The following is a 7,261-nucleotide window of genomic DNA, read 5'->3' on the forward strand; positions in this document are numbered from 1 at the left end:
AGAGTTCATTTGTAGTGCTTTTCAATTTCAGGGTCAACTAGCTCAAAAAAATAAGTAAATGCACGAAATATACCAAATGAAGTCAGAAATTGTTGAAATTTTTTGATGTGCCTTTGAATGGTGCATTTTTAACATAGAAAAAGTATGGAGTTCAAATAAGTTCAAAAAAATGAAATCCCTTTGTAAGAGATGAGTTCTCGTTCAAAACGCTGCTACTTCGAGAGAGATTGTCCGTTTTGTACACGAACTGCATCCAGTTTTTGTCGTAGCCCACTCAACTTTTGAACACATGCTATGTGGGTGAAATGATGATAGCATGCCAACTTTCAACATTTTCAGAGTTCATTTGTAGTGCTTTTCAATTTCAGGGTCAACTAGCTAAAAAAATAAGTTAATGCACGAAATATACCAAATGAAGTCAGAAATTGGTGAAATTTTGTGATGTGCCTTTGAATGGTGCGTTTTGAACACATAAAAAGTATGGAGTTCAAATAAGTTCAAAAAAATGAAATCCCTTTGTAAGAGATGAGTTCTTGTTCGAAACGCTGCTACTTCGAGAGAGATTGTCCGTTTTGTACACGAACTGCATCCAGGTTTTGTCGTAGCCCTCTCAACTTTTTAACACATGCTATGTGGGTGAAATGATGATAGCATGCCAACTTTCAACATTTTCAGAGTTCATTTGTAGTGCTTTTTAATTTCAGGGTCAACGAGCTAAAAAAAAGTAAATGCGCGAAATATATCAAATGAAGTCAGAAATTGTTGAAATTTTGTGATGTGCCTTTGAATGTTTCATTTTGAACACGCAAAAAGTATGGAGTTCAAATAAGTTCAAAAATATGAAATCTCTTTGTAAGAGATGAGTTCTCGTTCGAAACGCTGCTACTTCAAGAGAGATTGTCCGTTTTGTACACGAACTGCATGCAGTTTTTGTCGTAGCCCTCTCAACTTTTTAACACATGCTATGTGGGTGAAATGATGATAGCATGCCAACTTTCAACATTTTCAGAGTTCATTCGTAGTGCTTTTCAATTTCAGGGTCAACTATCTAAAAAAAAGTAAATGCACGAAATATACCAAATGAAGTCAGAAATTGTTGAAATTTTGTGATGTGCCTTAGAATGGTGCATTTTGAACACACAAAAAGTATGGAGTTTAAATAAGTTCAAAAAAATGAAATCCCTTTGTAAGAGATAAGTTCTCGTTCGAAACGCTGCTACTTCGAGAGAGATTGTCCGTTTTGTACACGAACTGCATCCAGTTTTTGTCGTAGCCCTCTCAACTTTTTAACACATGCTATGTGGGTGAAATGATGATAGCATGCCAACTTTCAATATTTTCAGAGTTCATGTGTAGTGCTTTTCAATTTCAGGGTCAACTAGCTCAAACAAAATAAGTAAATGCACAAAATATACCAAATGAAGTCAGAAATTGTTGAGATTTTGTGATGTGCCTTAGAATGGTGCATTTTGAACACACAAAAAGTTTGGAGTTCAAATAAGTTCAAAAAAATGAAATCCCTTTGTAAGAGATGAGTTCTCGTTCGAAACGCTCCTACTTCGAGAGAGATTGTCTGTTTTGTACACGAACTGCATCCAGTTTTTGTCGTAGCACTCTCAACTTTTTAACACATGCTATGTGGGTGAAATGATAATAGCATGCCAACTTTCAACATTTTCAGAGTTCATTTGTAGTGCTTTTCAATTTCAAGGTCAACTAGCTCAAAAATAAATAAGTAAATGCACGAAATATACCAAATCAAGTCAGAAATTTTGTGATGTGCATTTGAATGGTGCATTTTCAACACACAAAAAGTATGGAGTTCTGTCGGGACCCCGATCCTAAGCCATAGGAATCCAGCCTGTAACACATCGCATCCCTTTGTGGTCTCACGCACGGTTAACTCCACGGCTGCAGCCTTACCTTAGCCGGGACCGTTTGCGTCTTTTGACTCACGTATGCGATAGTGTCGCTAGCATTCCAAAGTCAAAGAACCCAGATCGACATGTCTAGTCATAAACCAAAGTGGCAGTTCCGCACAAGGACAGGCATACATGACCCAACAAAGCAGGTATCGGTCATCAACGAACATAGACGAGTCGTAGCAAGCTACAAGGACTCCATTACATCGCGTGACATTTCCCCAAAGGGGACAGACACAGCAGCTAAGAAGGACACATGCCGGTCAACCAATGTGTCCGGAGCAGTAGTGAACTACCAAGGCTCGTTGGATCACAAAGGGGCATTTCCTTGTAAGGAGTGCTACTAAAGTTCACGACTAGGTATTCGAACCCCATACATATCAAGTAAGACACACGTACGCATGGCATACAGATATGTATAGATACATCGATGGCATCACAACATAACCATAAACATACAAGCTTTATTTAAGAGGCTCGGAAGAGCCACACACATATTATTTCACATTAAGGGTCTCACGACCCATAATAGCAGTCATACAATACAAGCCACCGGAAGAGTTATAAACTGTCTGGGTACAGATAGAGCAACTAGAAGGCACATGGCCTGACTATACTACAGAGCCGACGTAGGGCCAAGATCGTAGCTGGGACACCAGCTACTCGTCGTCGTCGATGTCTACGAAGAACCCTCCATTAGGGTCATTAGCAACCTCTGCAACATTTATTAAGCAAACATGAGTACGAAGGTACTCAACAAGACTTTAGGATGACTAACTACTCATGCAAGGTATCAAGAAGGTATTGTGGGGTTTCATGCGGAAAGCCAGCATTTGACTCGTGGCTAGACAACTTGCTTTTTGAAATTAGTTTTGACAACTTGATTTCTCGCACACGATTCCACTAACACCACAACAATACACTATCGTGGAATCATTCCGTCTCCATAGGAACTGCCGTCCACGACACTCACGCTTATCTTCACAATTTTATGAGTAGCCATTGAAGTTATCTATGAACAACATATGTCTCCAAGTAGTCCATATCCGCGGACGCGGCTATTCGAATAGATCATAACCCTGCAGGGGTGTACTTCGTCACACACGCTCCCGCCACTTATCGCCATGTGCACGTCATGCACCTCGGCAACCTTCAAGCGGAAGCCCAGCGAGGGAGTCGGCCACGATCGTTAACCACACTAGTACCTAGTCCAGGTTTATCGCCTATCTGAGAGTAACCCGTACGGAAGTTCGGCCGAGGTTTCCGCCACGGCCTCAAACGATGTGCGCAGGGTTCCCAAGCCCACCATCCGGGTGCCACTTGGTACACCGTGCCACTGCCTACCGCATCACGGTCCACCTCTCAGGTCAGCACCATGCACGGCCTCCAGCATTACTATAAACACCAGAAACTACTTGCAACTCCTGGACCGAGTACTACGCGATTAATAGGCCGAGCGGGGTCATATTTCAGGGCCCATCATGTGGTAGTATCTAGTCTTGGATTACATACACGGAAGTCAGTTCCTAAGGACGGTTCCAATGAAACAACCCGCCATGTACTCCTACACAGCCTTTCACCGGTACCTTTACCAAATCAAGTTCAACACACGACCTTTGCTCACCGAACACATTCCACATTTCTGCTCATCTCCCAGATGACAGACCATACACAACTCTAAGCATAGCATGCATAGCAGGATAAGGCACATCATGGCTCAAGCAACTACCAGGTATGCTAGGTTGCAAGGTTCGGCTATTTACTATGACAAGGTTAAGTCATGCAAAGGAAGTGGGTCCAACTATCGTGGCAAAAGCAGTTGAAGCATTTGATCCTAATGCATTAAATAGGTGCAGGAGCAAGAACATAGGTGTTATCGGGATGATCAAAAGGGTTGCTTGCCTTGTTGCTCAGAGGAGGAACGATATCCGTCGGACGGATATTCGGTGGAATCCGGGGGTGCGGAGCCTACCGAAATGAACGACATCAATCAATAACAATCATATGCAATCAAAATGATGCATGAGCAAGGCATGAGAATGCAAGTGATAAGTTATTATAATCAAGATGTTTTAGGTTTAGAGTTGATTTGAATCACATTCGAATAGCAATTCAAACGGGTATTCCCGGATACCGGTTTAATTGATTCGACCTGATGCTCAGATCAACCTAATGTTAATATGCATGAAATGTCATGTTATGGTACTGATTTACCTCTAGGGCAGTGTGTGATCATTGTATTTATAATGAAATTTGGATATTTTTGCAAATTCCATTTGTAAAGTGATTAAAAGAATTGAATTATTCCTTATTTCACAATTTAGGGTTCTGTAACTTTTTCAAACATAGTTGAAAATAGCATAATCAGAATCCTTGAATTTTTCTGATACTTTTTCATATATAAATTATTTTCATTGGAGTTAAAGATTAATTTCTATGATTTTTGCAACTTTTAGCAATTTCCTGGATTATTTTTATACTGGAAATTCCATTTATTGCATCAGGCTGACGTCAGCAGGTCAGCCGACCTGTGCAGGTCAAACCTGACAGGGGGGCCCCACTGGTCAGCCTCTCTGGGACTAATCCCGCGCTGACCAGCCCCTAATTGGGGTTTGACCAGGCGTGGGGCCCTCTCGCAGCGACTCAGGGGAGGGCGATTAGGCCCTAATGGTCGGCCACGTCGACGGCCACCGGAGGGTGGTCGCCGGCGACCAAACCCGCGGCGGAGGGCTCGCCGGAGGCGACCTAGACGGCGCTGCACGGCACGAAAACGCACGCGGTTGGCAGCTACAGCAAGCCCGCGAAGTGGCCGATCTGGCAGGACCATCTGGGGAGGCTAGGGTCGCCGGAAGAGGCGTCGGCGACGAGCCGGAGCGGCGACCGAAGCTCGGGTGTCGTCGGGGGCTTTGAATCAGAGGGATCCGCGCTTAGTTCTCAGCTGCTACGGCATCTACGCGTCGTCCTGGAGCTTCTGGTGCTCTCGGGAGGACGAGCTGGACATCGGAGGGCTACCGGCGACGAGCGGCAGTGGTGGTGCTCGTCGGGCTCCGGTGAAATTAGGGCTAGAGGAGGGGATCGACGGGGAAAACTTAGGGAAAACCACCGCATGCTCACAGGGAGTGCAGAGAAGAGCTCAGACGGCTCGGGGAAGGCCTGGGGGCGACGAATCGACGGGAGAGGTCCGGCGGCCGGAGGAAGAAGACGACGGCGTTGCGGGCGTTACAGGGCGCGACGAAGCTTCGGCTTCTGCAGGAATGACCAGGTCGACGAGGCGGAGCTAATGGCGTGCTCGCAGAGGGGATCCTATGGCCAGGGGCACGGCCAGCTCGAGCTCGAGCTCGGCTCTAATGGCGGCAGCAGGGAGAAGGAGGGGATCCGGGCGGAGGAGGAGAACCGAGGCGGGGAATGGATAGGGGAGGCTCTGGGGAGCTTATCCCCGTCGTCGCCAGCGCGAACCGGCGGCCAGGCAGGCACGCAGGTGCGTGGCCGCGCCGGAGGAGGCGGCGGCCACCTCCTGCTGCCTACTGGCGCGGGGAAGGGGACGAGCGGCGAGATGGGCCGGGCCTGGCTTGGGCGACAGGTAAGCTTTTTCCCATTTTCTCTTTTTTGGTTTTTCTGTTTTGCTATTTATTGCTTTGCTAATTATTTCAGCTCCAAAACAAAAAGTAAAAACTATTTTAGACCCCCTGAAATATTTATTATAATATCCCCACACATTTCCAAGACTTTCAACATTTTTGGAAAATTATAGTTTCTGATTTCAAATTTTTAAATTTGAAACCAGTGGCTTTTGCATTTATTTTAAATGCTTAAAGTGTCAAGAAAATAGTTTTCTCCAATGCTCATTTACTTTCATGATTTTTCAGAAAGTTTGAACATTTCTTGAGGCCATTTTGGGTTCATTGATTTTGAACTAGTTGAAATTTCCTTTAATTGAAATGGTGGCTAGGGTTTGAGTTTTTCCTTTGCCACTTTGTTGTTTTTGTTGAAACTTCTTGGATGCAAATGCAAAGAAGACATGAGCACAATGCTATCTTGGTTAAGGGTTAAGGATGTGACAACTCACCCCCACTCAAAAGAATCTCGTCCCGAGATTTAGAAGTCGTCGGGAATAATGCAGGATATTCGAGTCGGAGACGATCCTCTCTTTCCCAAGTTGCCTCCTTTTCAGAATGATTTGACCATTGAACTTTAAGAAACTTGAGGTTTCGACGTCGAGTGGTACGCTCAGCTTGATCAAGAATACGCACGGGGTATTCTCGGTAAGAAAGGTTATCTTGGAGATCAAGCGTTTCGTGGTCCACTTCACGGATAGGATCCGAAAAGCAACGCCTGAGTTGCGAGACGTGGAAAACATCATGAACCTTGGAAAGATGCGGAGGAAGTTCCAACTGGTAGGCAACTTCTCCTCGTTTGGCAAGAATGCGGAAAGGTCCAATGTAACGAGGAGCCAACTTGCCCTTGATACCGAAACGATGGGTACCCTTCAAAGGTGTAACCCGAAGGTAAGCCTTCTCGTCAACTTCAAAGGTCACAACCTTATGATGACGATCATATTGGCTCTTTTGACGAGACTGGGCTGTTTTCAACTTTTCACGAATAATGCGAACCTGCTCTTCTGCATCCTGGATCATGTCCGGGCCAAAGAGTTGCCTCTCTCCGGTTTCTGACCAATTAAGAGGTGTTCGACATCTTCGTCCATAGAGAACTTCAAAAGGGGCTTTGCCCAAGCTTGATTGATAACTATTGTTATAAGCGAATTCGGCGAATGGAAGGCACTTCTCCCAATTCATACCGAACGAAATAACACAAGCTCGGAGCATATCTTCTAGGATTTGATTCACTCTTTCTACTTGACCACTTGACTGGGGATGGAAAGCAGTGCTAAAAGATAAGTGAGTCCCCATGGCATTCTGAAAACTTTCCCAGAAACGAGAAGTAAAGATACTTCCACGGTCCGAGTTAATTTCCAGGGGAACACCATGAAGAGACACTATTCGGGAGATATATAACTCTGCTAGCTGGCTAGCTGTTATACTCTCACGAACAGGAAGAAAATGAGCCACTTTGGAAAGACGGTCAATGGCCACAAAGATAGCATTATTTCCTTTCTTGGTCTTGGGAAATCCGGTAATGAAATCCATGCTAACTTTATCCCATTTCCATTCAGGAATAGCTAAAGGTTGAAGGGTGCCAGCAGGCCTTTGATGTTCTGCCTTAACTCGACGACAAACATCGCAATTAGCAACGAACTCAGCAATTTCTCTCTTCATCCTAGTCCACCAGAACCTCTGGCGTAGGTCCTGATACATCTTAGTACTACCGGGATGAATGGTGAG

This window comes from Hordeum vulgare, chromosome 3H, assembly GCF_904849725.1.
Source record: "Hordeum vulgare subsp. vulgare chromosome 3H, MorexV3_pseudomolecules_assembly, whole genome shotgun sequence".
Taxonomy (NCBI): domain Eukaryota; kingdom Viridiplantae; phylum Streptophyta; class Magnoliopsida; order Poales; family Poaceae; genus Hordeum; species Hordeum vulgare.